Raw genomic sequence first — 18738 nt, 5'->3', positions numbered from 1 at the left:
GCTGGAAACACTACTAAAGATAGTTCATAGATTTACCAAAGAAATAGATCTGAAATTTGGATTAGAAAAATGCGCCAAAGTAACCATGAAAAGAGGAAAACTAGTTAAGAGTAGCAACATCAGTCTAGATAAAACCAATGAAATAAAAGAATTAGACCAAAACCAAACTTACAAATACTTAGGAATCCATGAACTAGATAAGACACAACACACACAAATGAAAGAGAAAATAAAAAAGAATATTATAGACGAGTTAGATCAATACTAAAAACAGAGCTCAATGCTAAAAACATGATAATAGGTATCAACACTTTAGCCGTCCCAGTTATAAGTTACAGCTGCAATATCCTTAACTGGACACTAAAAGAACTGACCAAAATAGATAGGAAAGCAAGAAAAATAATGACAGGATCTAGGGTGCATCACCCAAAATCTGACATAGAAAGGCTATATATACAACGTATAGAAGGTGGTAGAGGCCTTATACAGCTGGAAAACTACTATGAAATAACCGCCATAGGACTGCAAAAATATCTACTTCAGAAGGAAGGAAAACTAGTACAAATAGCGGCAAAACATGAGCAAAACAAAAAACTGTTCTCAGTATTTAAGGAAGCTGACAAATACAAACAAGAAATCATACCACCTAACAAATATGAAGAAGAAGAAGAAGAAGAAGAAGAAGAAGAAGAAGAAGAAGAAGAAGAAGAAGAAGAAGAAGAAGAAGAAGAAGAAACAACAAAAGCTATAAAACAAATGAAATCCAAACTAAAACTAGAACAGCAACGGGCCATGATAAAACGATGGCAAATACTGGACTGAACTAAATGCAAAAGAAATAGACAAAGAAAAATCCCAACAATGGTTGAGAAGCTCAGGACTCAAAGCAGAGACAGAGGGATTTCTAATTGCAGTACAAGACCAAAGCCTCCCCACCAGAAAACTAAAACTCACGGTACAAAATCCAACTCACAATGGTGACAGTAATAGCAACAGCAGTAGCAACGACAGCAGCAGCAGCGGTGGAGGCACAATGGCCCAATGGTTAGGACAGCGGACTCGTGGTCGGAGGATCGCGGTTTCGATTCCCAGACCGGGCGTTGTGTGTGTTTATTGAGCGAAAACACCTAAAGCTCCACGAGGCTCCAGCAGGGGGGTGTGGCGACTCCTGTTGTACTCTTTTGCTCCAACTTTCTCTCACTCTTTTGCTCCAACTTTCTGTCACTCTTTTTTCCTGTTTCTTGTCCCCGACTTCCTACGCAACCGCTGAGCCTGGATGCGCATTCAGCCATCCGTCGACGGTTTCGGTGTCGGGGATTGACCTGCTTTCTCCTCTGCAGGTCTTACAAATAGCAAAGGACCACGTTTCAGACCGCTCAGACCGGACCTCTCAACAGCAACAGCAACAGCAGCAGCTGCAACAGTGACAACAGCCACAGCAGCAGTAGTGGTGGTAGCAACAATAACCAAGACAGAGGCAGCAACTGCAGTGGCAGCAGCGATAGCGACAAAAGTAACAACGAGAACAAATGTGACAACAATAATAAAAACAAAACCAATGCCAGCAACATCGATAAGAACGACAACAACAGCGGCAGCAGCGGTGGCAGCAGCAGCGGTGGCAGCAGCAGTGACATTAAGACAACAACAGCAACGAGAATAGTACCAAAACCAAAAGCCGTTCGCAGATGCAGCAACGGCGAAGAAGATACAGCGCTTTATCGTGGACCTCACTAATAGGGACCAGATGTTAACGTAGGCATGGAAACTAATTAAACAAGAGTAAACGTGGGCCAATCTAACTGTTCCGTCAGAGGTAATTGAAGCAGTGTAGAGAAGAACGGTTCTTTTCATACGCATCTGAACAGACACGAAATGAACGATTTTATAGCCAAAGTAGATATTAAGGCGGCGCTGAGAGGCATCAAAATTTGAGGCTTTGTAATTATAGAAGAAAAAATGTTATCCTTTCGGAATCGATAAAGTACAAGGGCCGTTGTAATCGAATAATCCTTCTCCAATTACAGTATTTATATCTATGTAAGAAAACTACTACTACTAAAACTACTGCTACTACTACTACTACTACTACCACCACCACCACCACCACTACTAATACTACTACTAATACCACCACCACCACCACCACCACCACCACTACTACTACTACTACTACTACTACTACCGCTGCTACTGCCGCTACCACCACCACCACCACCACCACCACCACCACCACCACCACCACCACCACTACTACTACTACTACTACTACTACTACTACTACTACCTTTTGGTGACACGGTTCAGTAACTAAATCATATATTAGAAACATTAAGCAATCATTGAATAACTTTTAATCATTGAAGTTATATTCCAGAAACGAAATACTCAGTTCCTTGTTATTTCGCATATAGCTCTTTTCCCTTTTTCCAGAGCCAGTCTTGGTATAATTCCTCATGTGTTGCTGAACATGTTCTAGCTACCTCCCTCAGATGACGCCATGACCTTCAATAAAGACATCAAAACATTAAATAATTGGTTTCCTATAAAGCTAAACGCAGGGTTTTTTTGTAGCAGTCTGAACTGGGTACTTAGCAAGATGGTTTGTTATAAAAATGAACATCACTGTTATTTTCTGTTTTAGGAATAAATCACAGACTTCCTTGTTATTTAAGGCTTGTAAAGGAGTGAACCGTGGAAGATAAGATATGGTTAGCATTTCAAATCAAGTAATCACGTAGAACTTGTCTCATTAACTCACTCAATATACATGCATGCAAACACACACACACATACGTGTATATACGTGTATGTATATATATATATATATAGGCGCAGGAGTGGCTGTGTGGTAAGTAGCTTACTAACCAACCACATGGTTCCGGGTTCAGTCCCACTGCGTGGCATCTTGGGCAAGTGTCTTCTGCTATAGCCCCGGGCCGACCAATGCCTTGTGAGTGGATTTGGTAGACGGAAACTGAAAGAAGCCTGTCGTATATATGTATATATATATATATGTGTGTTTGTGTGTCTGTGTTTGTCCCCCTAGCATCGCTTGACAACCGATGCTGGTGTGTTTACGTCCCCGTCACTTAGCGGTTCGGCAAAAAAGAGACCGATAGAATAAGTACTGGGCTTACAAAGAATAAGTCCCGGGGTCGAGTTGCTCGATTAAGGCGGTGCTCCAGCATGGCCGCAGTCAAATGACTGAAACAAGTAAAAGAGAAAAGAGAAAAGAGAATATATATACTCTTTTACTCTTTTACTTGTTTCAGTCATTTGACTGCGGCCATGCTGGAGCACCGCCTTTAATCGAGCAAATCGACCCCGGAACTTATTCTTTGTAAGCCCAGTACTTATTCTATCGGTCTCTTTTGCCGAACCGCTAAGTGACGGGGACATAAACACACCAGCATCGGTTGTCAACCAATGCGAGAGGGACAAACACAGACACATAAACACACACACGCATATATATATATATACATATATACGACGGGCTTCTTTCAGTCTCCGTCTACCAAATCCACTCACAAGGCTTTGGTCGGCCCGAGACTATAGTAGAAAACACTTGCTCAAGGTGCCACGCAGTGGGACTGAACCCGGAACCATGTGGTTTGTAGACAGGCTACTTCTCACACAGCCGCTCAGAAAATGGAGAAATACTGATGAACAATTGAATATAATCAATTATCATTTATTAATTCAATACAAATAGACTGCATCACATTTTTGTATTGAATTAATAAATAATAATTGATGTAAATCAATTGATGTTCATCAATATTTCTCCCTTTTCTGTTTTCTTTAAATTTTGATTCTTGAGAAAACCATGTTTATCTTTGTCTTGATCTATAATATATATGTTTGTATATGTATGCTCAGGGTTAAACGTAAGTAATATACCAGTAACGTAATGGATACTTCTATCCCTGAGACGGTTATTTTGACCTCAAACTCGGCTAGCCTGTGTATATATGTATACTGTATGTATATATATATATATATATATATATATATATATTATATATATATATATATATTTATTATATAGAAGGAGCTTCTACAGGACTAGTACTGTTTCATTCAAGAGAAATCTTCAGGAAGCTCCTGAAGATTTCTCTTGAATGAAACAGTACTAGTCCTGTAGAAGCTCCTTCTATATAATAAATTAATTTTACTCTGCTATGTATTGAGTACCTTACTTACTGTGGTTAACCCCGGATCAACCCGGGACCTACATATATATATATAATATATATATATATTTAAAAGACTCCGCCGGTTACGACGACGAGGGTCCCAGCTGATACGATCAACGGAACAGCTTGCTCGTGAAATTAACGTGCAAATGGCTGAGCATTCCACAGACACGTGTACCCTTAACGTAGTTCTCGGGGATAATCAGCGTGACACAGAGAGTGACAAGGCTGACCCTTTGAAATACAAGTACAACTCATTTTTGCCAGCTGAGTGGACTGGAGCAACGTAAAATAAAGTGTCTTGCTCAAGGACACAACGCGTCGCCGGGAATCGAACTCACAACCTTACGATCATGAGCCGAATGCCCTAACCACTAAGCCACGCGCCCTCACATATATATATATATATATATATATATATATATATATATATATATATATATATATATATATATGTGTGTGTGTGTGTGTGTGTGTGTGTGTGTGTGTGTGTGTGTGTGTGTGTGTGTGTGTGTGTGTGTGTGTGTGTGTGGTGTGTGTGTGTGTGTGTTGTGTGTGTGTGTGTGTGTGTGTGTAAATACATATTGTATATATATATATTTCTAAACTTCGGTATGTGGTGAAGCAAATATTTGCTGAACCCTAATTATAAAGTATTACTTAAGCTTACCATGATTGGTCTTTTTCATGCCGAATTCTACTTGGTGAAATTACTGATTACTTCTTAATTAATTAATTTTACCCTTTGTTATTATTGATAATGGGATTCTTCTCCCAGATAACAAACTACAGTTTCTCTCTGTAGCATCTTACTTGGCGACACGCTAATGGGCAGGAGAAGATGATGAACTCTCACTCGTATTTTGAATTTGGCGGCACTAGCACTGAATATGATCTCTCTTCACCTAACGGTATCAGAGATATTTTCCAGTGCCTTCACATTTAATATTTAATAATTAATATTTGAAGAATCCCACGCTGAAGAGCCGAAAAGGGTCGGGTAAGGTAAAATTATTTATTCTTTACACCGATCTAATTCCGAAACGCGCGTACGTGGGTAACCTAATATCGATTGATTTTCGTTATTTTTCCCTTTTGCCTACGTGGATTTGGTTTTTCTGGGAGCCCCTTTTAAAGTAGAAGGAATAGCTAAGATAGATTTTTTGACTGCTATTTCTAAACTCCGGTATGTGGTGAAGCAATCTTTGCTGAACCCTAATTATATATATATATAATATATATTATATATATATATATATATATATGTGTTCGTGTGTTTGTGTGTATCTACATATATATGTATATATATATATATGTATACATATGTATATATATGTATATATATATATTATATATATATATATATATATATTGACATATACATATATATATAAAGTGGAATTTTTTATAAAGTATGTTTTTAAGTATACTTCACAATAATATACTATATTAAGGCGTGCTCATTGCGAGCTAAATCGAAGGATAAGGGAAATTTTTGAAGGATCACATCAAGGTAATCTATACAAATTCAAAGTCATAATTTAAAACAGACAACGAAATATATATATATATATATAATATATATATATATATATATTATAATATATATATATATATATAAAATTAATTAAGGGTAGAATTGATATTTATCAATTAAGACCAGTGGTCTAGCATATTAAAAAAGAATCCGAAGATTAAAATATTTATATATACCAATTAAGGACTGAACACGAAAAGTGGACAGTCAACATGCTAGATATAGACGTCAAATCGCCATTCACCACAAAAGATTATGTTCTCAGATCAAACTCAACACAAAACCATAGCAATAAACAAGTGAAAAATATACGAAATAAAATAATTACCCATGTACTAAATTAGTTTCAGCTGTTATTTTCCGCAAGGAAAACTGCAGCCATCATCAGCATGGTCCGTTATAAATGTAATTTGATGGACTAGATGCAAACACGATACCGAAATATCGCGTGCATGGAGTTCAGCCTATTACATTAGAATATATCTTTCAAATGCCTCTACTTTGGCGCGTTGGAACCCGGGAAAACTAGCCTGCAGCTAATAATTAGCAGCAGTTAATTTATCGGTTAGAGAACATATTTATTTATATAAAATTAATTAAGGGTAGAAATTGATATTTATCAATTAAGACCAGTGGTCTAGCATATTAAAAAAGAATCCGAAGATTAAAATATTTATATATACCAATTAAGGACTGAACACGAAAAGTGGACAGTCAACATGCTAGATATAGACGTCAAATCGCCATTCACCACAAAAGATTATGTTCTCAGATCAAACTCAACACAAAACCATAGCAATAAACAAGTGAAAAATATACGAAATAAAATAATTACCCATGTACTAAATTAGTTTCAGCTGTTATTTTCCGCAAGGAAAACTGCAGCCATCATCAGCATGGTCCGTTATAAATGTAATTTGATGGACTAGATGCAAACACGATACCGAAATATCGCGTGCATGGAGTTCAGCCTATTACATTAGAATATATCTTTCAAATGCCTCTACTTTGGCGCGTTGGAACCCGGGAAAACTAGCCTGCAGCTAATAATTAGCAGCAGTTAATTTATCGGTTAGAGAACATATTTATTTATATAAAATTAATTAAGGGTAGAAATTGATATTTATCAATTAAGACCAGTGGTCTAGCATATTAAAAAAGAATCCGAAGATTAAAATATTTATATATACCAATTAAGGACTGAACACGAAAAGTGGACAGTCAACATGCTAGATATAGACGTCAAATCGCCATTCACCACAAAAGATTATGTTCTCAGATCAAACTCAACACAAAACCATAGCAATAAACAAGTGAAAAATATACGAATAAAATAATTACCCATGTACTAATTAGTTTCAGCTGTTATTTTCCGCAAGGAAACTGCGCCATCATCAGCATTGTCCGTTATAAATGTAATTTGATGGACTAGATGCAAACACGATACCGAAATATCGCGTGCATGGAGTTCAGCCTATTACATTAGAATATATCTTTCAAATGCCTCTACTTTGGCGCGTTGGAACCCGGGAAAACTAGCCTGCAGCTAATAATTAGCAGCAGTTAATTTATCGGTTAGAGAACATATTATTTTATAAACTTATTTAAGGGTTAAATTGATATTTATCAATTAAGACCAGTGGTCTAGCATATTAAAAAAGAATCCGAAGATTAAAATATTTATATATACCAATTAACTGAACACGAAAATAACAGCTGAACTAATTTAGTACATGGTAATTATTTTATTTCGTATATTTTTCACTTGTTTATTGCTATGGTTTTGTGTTGAGTTTGATCTGAGAACATAATCTTTTGTGGTGAATGGCGATTTGACGTCTATATCTAGCATGTTGACTGTCCACTTTTCGTGTTCAGTCCTTAATTGGTATATATAAATATTTTAATCTTCGGATTCTTTTTTAATATGCTAGACCACTGGTCTTAATTGATAAATATCAATTTCTACCCTTAATTAATTTTATATAAATAAATATGTTCTCTAACCGATAAATTAACTGCTGCTAATTATTAGCTGCAGGCTAGTTTTTCCCGGGTTCCAACGCGCCAAAGTAGAGGCATTTGAAAGATATATTCTAATGTAATAGGCTGAACTCCATGCACGCGATATTTCGGTATCGTGTTTGCATCTAGTCCATCAAATTACATTTATAACGGACCATGCTGATGATGATGCTGCAGTTTTCCTTGCGGAAAATAACAGCTGAAACTAATTTAGTACATGGGTAATTATTTTTTTCGTATATTTTTCACTTGTTTATTGCTATGGTTTTGTGTTGAGTTTGATCTGAGAACAAATCTTTTGTGGTGAATGCGATTTGACGTCTATATCTAGCATGTTGACTGTCCACTTTTCGTGTTCAGTCCTTAATTGGTATATATATATATATATATATATATATATATATATATAATTAATAGAAATATTAAAATTACTAAGTCTCTCTAAAAGAGAACAGCGGCAGCGTTCCCGAAAATAATAGTTATCGCCATACTAATATGGCATTCTTATAAAAATAAGAATAAAGCTGTCCGCTTATTAGCTCCATGAGGCCATCGCCTAAGTTAGCTATTTGATACACAAACTGTATCCATATAACCTTCGAACAAGGGAGGTCAGTCGCTCCACACTACTTGACCGGCAGCTACAGACGCGTTTCGGGGTATTGCCCCTTTTCAATGCAGCGTAGCCAGCCAGTAGGTGTCGCTTCTGACAATCTCTGTTCGATGGTTTTATTTACCTAGTTTCGGTGGAATACATCCACTTGTTTTCAATAATAGAAATATTAAAATTACTAAGTCTCTCTAAAAGAGAACAGCGGCAGCGTTCCCGGAAAATAATAGTTATCGCCATACTAATATGGCATTCTTATAAAAATAAGAATAAAGCTGTCCGCTTATTAGCTCCATGAGGCCATCGCCTTAAGTTAGCTATTTGATACACAAACTGTATCCATATAACTTCGAACAAGTAGTGTGGAGCGACTGACCTCCCTTGTTCGAAGGTTATATGGATACAGTTTGTGTATCAAATAGCTAATTAAGGCGATGGCCTCATGGAGCTAATAAGCGGACGGCTTTATTCTTATTTTTATAAGAATGCCATATTAGTTTGGCGATAACTATTATCTATATATATATATATTATAATATATATAATATATATATATTATATATATATATATTCTATATATATATATATATATAAAGAGAACAGAGCAAGGCAGAAACAAGGAAAATGCCACTTATATTTGAACACTATACAAATATTCCTTTAAAAAAAGATTTCTTTTAATTTTTCTAAATTTAATTATTTAATCGTTACAGCTGAGAAGGTCTCAAAATGACTGAAACCGGTACTGAAATGTTCTTTATAAAAATTATTTTACCATTTTCTATTACTTATTTTTTCATATATATATATAATATATATATATATATATATATATATATATATATATACATATATATATAAATTTAAAATCAGTGAACAAAATTACATGTAAAAGTCATATGCGAAATCTATGATCATACACGAATGTAGGAGTGACAAATAAATAGATAAAAATTCGAGGTAAGGGCTTCCAAAAGAAAATGATAGAATCGCTTAATAATTTGATGTTTATACGAAATGTCAGATGAGAGTTCAAAATTAAAAAATTCAGGGACAAATATGTAGATCAACTGGTAGATAAATTAAATATATACAGATTCAGCTAAATTCAGGTAAACGATATCACCATTGTTTTCGTCTATCGAATTATAACTATATAGGATTTCATTACAAAGAAAACCATCCTGATGAGAGGGGCATTATGTTTATGTATTTTGAATACTTACAACGCCATTCATACATTCCTTGTACCCCTGAAACGGCCGTAGATGAGTTCTTTGACTCTTTTTCTAGCAATACTGTTTCGCCCTGTACCCCTTTTCATTTTAGTGGCGCTGAATTATTTCCTTTTTGGTTTTGAATTGCGTCTAGCCACCTTAATTATTCTATAATTTTCAAATTACCACTTTGCGGAATTAGCCACTGATATCTGTGATAAAATCTATATATACTGACAGGGTAGAAATCAGCTTCGCCACCCGCTACGGAGTGACCATTGCTGCTGGGCACTAAATTTCATGCGAAATTAGCATGCCAATCTAATGGCACCTCAGTTGCAGTGGGTGGGGGTCATCTCCTCTGCCAGTAAATAAAAGTATGCTTTTGTGGGTAAAGACTTATTTGACTCTTATTTGTAGCAAGTCTGATGCTCCTTGCACTCGTTGTCACATTTTAGAGCAGTTTAACTCTTAATTCTAGCAATGTAGGTGCTTCCTAACACCCTAGTCACATTCAGTGACATTTGTAGTTTTCCTTTTTCATGAAGCATTGCAAAATACTGTTTATATCAATTTTGTATAAACACATTAACTAATCTTTAAATCATCCAATTATTTGAATGACGAAAGCATACATACTATTAGCAAAGCCAATCCAGAAAGAGCCGAAGATGGCTGTCCTAAGTGACGAGGCAACGGAAATTACCGAAACTGACGCGTCTCTATTAAGAATTCTCGATCGGCACTTTTAAAACGATTATATATATATATATATATATATATATATACAGGGTTCGGTGAATAAAATGCCGTATAATTTACGCAAAAATGAAAATAATGCTGACACCACATTTTAGTAGATATCTCTCTCTTTTTACTCTTTTACTTGTTTCAGTCATTTGACTGCGACCATGCTGGAGCACCGCCTTTTAGTCGAGCAAATCGACCCCGGGACTTATTCTTTGTAAGCCCAGTACTTATTCTATCGGTCTCTTTTGCCGAACCGCTAAGTGACGGGGACGTAAACACACCAGCATCGGTTGTCAAGCAATGCTAGGGGGACAAACACAGACACACAAACACACACACACACATACATATATATACATATATACGACAGGCTTCTTTCAGTTTCCGTCTACCAAATCCACTCACAAGGCATTGGTCAGCCCGGGGCCATAGTAGAAGACACTTGCCCAAGATGCCACGCAGTGGGACTGAACCCGGAACCATGTGGTTGGTTAGCAAGCTACTTACCACACAGCCACTCATATAAAAATACCTTGGAATACTGAAGCACTGAAAGAAATTACCTGAAAAGATTAGAAAGCTCTCGATGAAAATTAAAATGGTTTATAAGCGCTTGCGCTTGTGATTAGTGGCTTCTGGCTTAGAGACGCAAGGTCAAATGATTGGTGAAAGGAGAAAAGAGGAGGGCCGAAAAACACGGGTTTCATCACAAAGGAACAAACAAGCCCCAACAGGAGGAAGCTAAGATATTTTGAATACCAACAATACAAATACCATCTCTAACAACTTTAATACCGCCACCACTAACACGAATACCACAATCATCAGCAGCATCAATACTACTACAACTAACACCAATACCATTATAACACAATCATCAATACCACCAGCACTATACCCGTAACACCACCATCACTACCCCATCATCACCACCCCATCAACGCCAACATTTTTTACACCAATACCCCTATCAATACCATCACCACTACCACCACCATCACCACCACCATTAACATTATTGCAACCATCCTCTCTATAATACCATCACCGTCAGTTCTCCCATCATCACCACCACTATCAATGCAACCTGCACTAACATCAAAACTTCCATCACCACTCCCATCACCACCACCACCACCATCACCATCACCAATACTATATCTTGCCACCGACACTGCTACTACCACCATGAGTATATCTACTTCCACCGGTACTACACAGCAACTAATTACTTATGTTCATCATGGGTGATTAGAAAATACAGTTTCCGTAATCATATTGTACTTTGAGGTAATGCTGTATACGTTTGAAGATAATTTTTTTTCATGTTTAGCAGCAAATTTGGTCTCGTCTCACCTGACACTGTTCTGGCCATCTGCAGGTGTAAGAATCTGCGAGTGTACAAGAATAAATCTGGACACTAAAGAGCTCAAATTGCCGTTCAACGATTCATCGTGTGACTGCATGTGGAAGGTGATGCTTTATTGTATGTCATCCAGTTAAATATCTATCTAGATATCCGAAACAATTTAACTATATATCAGGACATGTCGTCCAATCGATTACACGAACGCCATAAAGGTGTTTCTTTGATCATAGCTGGACTACAGTGACATAACGCCAATAACAATAACAACCACAAAGACACGGCAAAAAAATGTGACTATGTGTTACTTACGCATTGTGAATTTTTGACACGGGATTAGTCTTAGCTTTCTTGAAAAACTGAAAAATTGAATCACGGTTTGCCCAGCCAACTGTGCAGAAAGCCTCTTCCACGTAACACTCCATTTGTATATCTAATAAAGCTTTGTCAACATATGTACTAGTGATTGTTTCACGTGCGTATATATTTCTCAGTTTATTCATGTAGCATTCTACAATACCTTCCATCCAGAAACCTATCTGAAAAAATTTAGAAAACTCTCATTGAAAAAGGAATTTGTTTATAAGTCTCTCTCGTATGTGTGTGAGAGAGAGAGAGAGAGAGAGAGAGAGAGAGGGAGAGAGGGAGGGAGAGAGAGATTAATAATTAATAATAATAATAAATCTATTGATCCAATTTACATCGAGTATTTTTTCATCGATTTACAATAAGTAAAGATTACAAAATTTCTTTTCAGAAATTGGATAAGAAATCAGATTAAGCCCTTTGGCAGCTTAGCTGATTTCGGCAAGATGGTAGGAGGTCAAAAGATAAAAAAATAAAAAGGTTAATAATTGTTAGAATGACTTCCAACTTAGACACAAGACCAACAAATTTGTGGTAGAGCGTTAATCAATGCCATCGACTCTAGTATTTGTGATGCAGGTTAATTTCTCGACCAAATAGATATAAGTTGATCTGGGCAGGATTTGAACTTATGATGTATGTAGAGAGAAAGAAGACAGGGAATGCATTTTGTTTGGTGCTTTAAGTATTTATAACGGCAGTGACCCAGCATGGCCACAGCTCTGAGCTGAAACTACAAAGAGAAAACAAAATGAAAATGTATATACATACACAAACATTCACACACACACATATATATAATATATATATATATATATATATATATATATATATATAGACACACACAGATCTCTTCTTTCATTTTTTTACTTACTTCTTTTAGTCATTTGATTGTGGCCAGTTCCATCTACCAAATCCACTCACAAGGCTTTGATCGGCATGACGCTATAGTAGAAGACACTTGCTGAAGAGGTCACGCAGCGGGTTTGAACCCGGAACCATGTGGTTGGGAAGCAATCTTCTTCCCACACAGCCACGCCTATATATGTCTGTAATATACTCGCATTTTCTTATTTTTTGTTTCTTTCAGTCAGCAGAGTGGGATCATGATGCTAGGGCATCACCTTGAAGGTGTTAGTGAAACGAACCAACTCCTGTACTTTTTTTAATCCTGCCACTTTATCAGTCTCTTTTACTGGACTGTTATGTTATGGAGAAGTAAACTAAGCGACTCTGGTTGCTGAGCGGTGGAGGGGGGGGACTCAAACACACACAAACCCACAAGACTTTGATCAACACAGGGACATTGTAGAAGACGCCCATCCAAGATGTCCTGCGGTGGGACCGAACCTGAGACCGTGGGAGTGAGAAACAAACTACTTTATTTCATTGGATTTGCCATAAAGGCATTGCACAGAAGGAGTAGCTGCGGGGTGGACGAGGCCACGATGATGAGGAAATGAAAGAAATGGTGGATGGGAGAATCAAGCAACTTCCGCCCATTGTTGCATTCTCGAAAACATTGTTCTTTTTAATAAAAGAAAACAAAACAAAACAAAATGATGTATTAAGTCTCTTACCAAATCGAGGCGCTGGGCCTCTTACCGAAGAATACAAACAATATAACAATAAAAATTGAGGCACTAAGGCCTCTTATCCTTTATCTTCGACCAGACCATATGCCCCCTGCAGGCAATCCTGTAGTTCCAGGTCGCTGTGCCAAAAGCAAACCTATACTGGTCCTTCGGAAAGGAGTCCATCACCCTATAAATTTCAACGTCCGTTAGAACCTCCGCAGTTACCTGCGGAGGCCAATCCGGGTCTTCAGTCCAGAGCAAGGTGCCCACCCTCCGGCCCTCTAGCTTCCTTAAGAAGCTCTGAATTGCCCTCCCTTATGGAAGAAGATCACTAAATCATCCGTCAACACACTGGGAGGAGCCACAGTTTCCTCCGTCGGTGGCACAATTACTACCGACGAGGTTTCTGGATATGCTGGCAGTGCACTGCCAACCATCGGCAATGTCACATTCTTTGTTTTTTGTTTTTCTTCCTCCCTTGTGCTACAGGAGGGTGTGGTACCTCCGCTTTATCCGGAGGATCTTCCCTTCCTCCCGCAGCTTTAGGATCCTACGGTGGGCAACCATTGTTGCTCACATATTCTTTTTTTTCCTTTTTTCAACTGCCTCCATCTCTCACTCCAAAGGAGGAGCAGTGGGTACTACTTTTATTAACTGTTCCATTACCTTACCTTGGTCCTGGGGACAGTTTCTTTTAATGTGGCCTGGTTTCAGGGACAGGTGACACTTGGTGGGGGATCCCTCGAGAATCACCGGATGCCTAGAACCTATAAATGCATATATAGTTATAGAAATATTCGATTAGCTTTTACTAATATACATACACACGCACTAATAAAGCGACTGAAGCAGTAAGGATCTATAAACGCACACACTCATGCAAAAACGATGACATCCATACTTGTTTTCAATAACCTTATGTCGACACACATACACACATACGAACACATAAATAAACTTAGGCGCTTTAAACATACGTATATACACATACGAGCACACATAAATACATGGACATACATCCATACATATACCAAAATGGATCATTCATAGCCATATTTTGGAAAAAAACATTTATTTTATTTTTATTTCATTTTATTTTAATATTAATACAATATTTCGCTATTTTCCTTATTTATTACCAATCTTTAAGTTTATCCTTTAGTTTTATTCTTATATACTTTAATTCATTATTATTATTATTATTATTATTATTATTATTATATTATTATTATTATTATTATTATTATTGACACTGGGGTAAAATATACGAAGCCCAATATACCCATCATGACTACCCGTCTGATAAGGGTACACAAGGCACATGCATCACAACCATATGTGCGCGACATGGTGATCTCATATCGAGATAAACAGCACATGACCTTGCAGGTGGGGCCCAGTTAGAATTTTCTTCAGGTTGAGTAGCCCATCCCGCTCAAAAGGTCCCTGAATAAGGGTTGTTTAAGGATGTTGAAAGAACCATCCATGTTTCCAGAGGTAAATTATTCAAACCCCAAAGAATCCCTCTCAACATATGGCTATGATGCTCCCCACTACTTCTGCTCGTGATCAGAGATGCACTTATCGTCAGCCACTGTGGGACATGCTCATCTGGTTAAGGTCAAACAACTGACAAGCAAATCTGTGGTATTGAGCAGAATATTTGCTGTAGCCCATCTTTTATACCAAGACAAAACAATGTACATGATAACACTTCCTGATCAGTTAAGATCAGAAGCCATGAGAGCCACTGCCTGGTACTGCATCAGGGTATTTATGGTTATTATTATTATCATTATTATTATTATTATTACTATTATTATTATTATTATTATTATTATTATTATTATTATTATTATTTTATCATTATTATTATTATTATTGTTACTACTACTACTACTACTACTACTACTACTACTACTACTATTATTATTACTATTATTATTACTACTACTACTACTACTACTACTACTACTACTACTACTATTATTATTATTATTACTATTATTATTACTACTACTACTACTATTATTATTATTATTACTATTATTATTACTACTACTACTACTATATATTATTATTATTGTTATTGGTATTATTATTATTATTATCATTATTATTATTATTATTATTATATTTAAATTAAATAAAAATATTAACGCATGCACACACACACGCTTTTAACTTTAGTCTGTTGGAGTATTTCAACTGATCAAAATATACACTCTGTAATGTCCATTTTGCCTTGAAGATCTTCCACTCAGGGAACTCAAAATGCAAACTTGTATTATTAATATATGGTTTGTAATTTAAAATCGGTATGAAGTGAAACGATGGTAGGCAATGTTAATAAATTGATAAATTAATTTATATCCATTGAATCCTTCTTTTAAACTTATTAGTTATATATATTTGTGTGTGTGTGTGCGCGCGTGTGTGTGACCGCGTGTGTGCGTTGGCGATTTTCTTTCTCCGTCTTCCGTTCTTTGGACTTTTCTATATAATCTGATGAAGAGCTCCGCTCGAAACGTGATTACCTCGTTCTCTTTTTTCCTTTCCTGAGCGTGCAAAAAGCACTCTATTCCACGTCCTCGCGTTGTTGTTTTTTCTTGTTTGATCATGTTTGGATTGATTATATAATATATATATATAATATATATATATATATATATATAGATATATATATATACATATATAAATAAATATATAGTGGTTAGAGTGTCGAGCTTACGATCGTGAAATTGTGAGCTCGATTCCCAGACTGGGCTGCGTGTTGTGTTCATGAGCAAGACGCTTTATTTCACGTTGCTCCAGTTCACTCAGCTGTAGAAGTGAGTTGCGACGTCACAGGTGCCAAGCTGTATCGGCCCTTGCCTTTCCCTTGGATAACACTGGTGACGTGGAGAGGGGAGGCCGGTATGCGTGGGCGACTGCTGGTCTTCCATAAAAACAACCTTGCCCAGACTTGTGGCTCAGAGGGTAACTCTCTAGGTGCAAGCCCATGGTCAGTGTCTGATCGAAAGGGGTCACAAATATATATATATATATATAACTAAGATTCATAAAATTGGAAATTTACATGCAAAAAGAAATAATTTTAGTTATTTAGTTTATATCTAGATGTATAAGTAAACATCAGAATAATTATGTCCAGTCTGTCTGCCTGTCTATCTATATATCTTGCTTGCAAGCTAACCAGCTGTCTGGCTGTCTGGTTGTATGTTTATCGATGTATCTATCTAACTCTATGCCTGCTTATTTTTTCTATCTGTCTTCTATCCGTCTGCCTATCTATCTATCTATCTATCTATCTATCTATCTATCTATCTATCTATCTATCTATCTATCTATTTTTCAATCTATCTATCTATCTATATTAAAACAGAATTGAAAGGCAAATGGCTAGGCAAGACTTGGCAAAGACATTGAATTTAGCCATATTATAAAGCGGTGTACATGGTTTTTAACATTTGTTTCTGGTATATCCCAGCTACAGGACCATCGCGTCGAGCGAGAATTCCATAGGCCGAGAGGGAGAGGTTAAACAGAGTGGAGAAACATTACTAATCAATGATATTATTGTAGTTCATTTTGTCTAAAAAAGGAGGAGAAATCCAACTAAAATATGTATTCATTAGGTAAATCCATGGACAAATTAAATGTCCTTGTCAAGTCTTGTCAAACCGTTTGCCTTTCCTATTTGTTTTAATCTATACCTACCGGCTCAATGGAAAGTCACTTCTAGCCGCTTCAGCAAGACAGTCACAAAATCGCATGTTTAACGGCAATTCAAACTGGAATTTTAATGACATACCAAATTGAGAACTCAGAGTGCATATCTATTACTTTAAGTCACCTTGACGAAATTTGTATCTTTTATATCTATCTATCTATCTATCTATCTATCTATCTATCTATCTATCTATCTATCTATCTATCTATCTATCTATCTATCTGTCTGTCTGTCTGTCTCTCTGTCCGTCCGTCCGTCCGTCTGTCTGTCTGTCTGTCTATCTATCTATCTATCTATCTATCTATCTATCTATCTATCTATCTATCTATCTATCTATCTATCTGTCTGTCTGTCTGTCTGTCTCTCTGTCCGTCCGTCCGTCCGTCCGTCCGTCCGTCTGTCTGTCTATCTATCTATCTATCTATCTATCTATCTATCTATCTATCTATCTATCTATCTATTTATCTATCTATCTATCTATCTCTCTCTCTCTCTCTCTCTCTCTTCTATCTATCTATCTATCTATCTGTCAGACTGTCTATCTTTGTTCTATCTATTCGTTCTTCCTTTCTTTCTCTCTTGCTTTCTTTCTTGCTATTCTTTCATTCTTTCTTTCTTGATTTATTTCGCTTTTGCCTGCATGCTTTCTGTCCTTGTTTTACTCATTCTGCATTTCTATTTCCTCGCTCATTCAATCAGAACTTTAAATTGCCACACTAAAAAACCCATAAAAATCATTTTACCTCTTCACCTGGTCTTTTACAATAAACAGGACTCTGATTTTTCACTAATATTGTAGAAGTGCAAGTTAATCTCTCATTCAAGCATGTGTAGAATTTGCAATCGAATTTTCGAAGAAGAGAATAGCATTCAGCTAGTTGTTCTTTTAGAACATAAGAAATAGAGAAACACAAAGCTCTTAGATAGATAGATATAATAATAATTATAATAATGATGTTAGTTATATTAGTAGTAATTGTAGTAATCATAAAAATAAGAATAGAATTAAAAATAAGACAAATTTTAATATTAATTCATTAAATGTTAATTATATTTATAGATTTAACTTTAATAATATTATAAAGAAATATAATAATAGTAATGGTAATAATAATAATAGTAATAATAATATGATTAATTATAATAATGTTAATAATAATAATAATAATAATAAGAAGAAGAAGAAGAAGAAGAAGAAGAAGAAGAAAAAGAAGAAAAAGAAGAAGAAGAAGAAGAAGAAGAAGAAGAAGAAGAAGAAGAAGAAGAAGAAAAGAAGAAGAAGAAGAAGAAGAAGAAGAAGAAGAAGAAGAAGTAATAGTATGATAGTGATAATAATAAGAAGAAGAATAATAATA

The 18738-nt window shown here is 36.1% G+C and overlaps 1 long non-coding RNA gene across 1 annotated transcript in view; it reads right to left on the bottom strand.

The window, feature by feature from the left end:
* Positions 1–18252, bottom strand: part of LOC118767944 — a 54682-nt gene extending 36430 nt beyond the window's left edge. The window contains exon 1 of the long non-coding RNA XR_005003859.1: positions 18127–18252. This is a non-coding gene — a long non-coding RNA (uncharacterized LOC118767944). The remainder of the gene's footprint in view (positions 1–18126) is intronic.
* Positions 18253–18738: the final 486 nt, after the last annotated feature.

Source organism: Octopus sinensis, linkage group LG25 (genome assembly GCF_006345805.1).
Source record: "Octopus sinensis linkage group LG25, ASM634580v1, whole genome shotgun sequence".
NCBI classification, from domain to species: Eukaryota; Metazoa; Mollusca; class Cephalopoda; order Octopoda; family Octopodidae; genus Octopus; species Octopus sinensis.
Note: the sequence above shows the minus strand (reverse complement) of the source record. Positions and strands in the feature narration are given on the sequence as shown.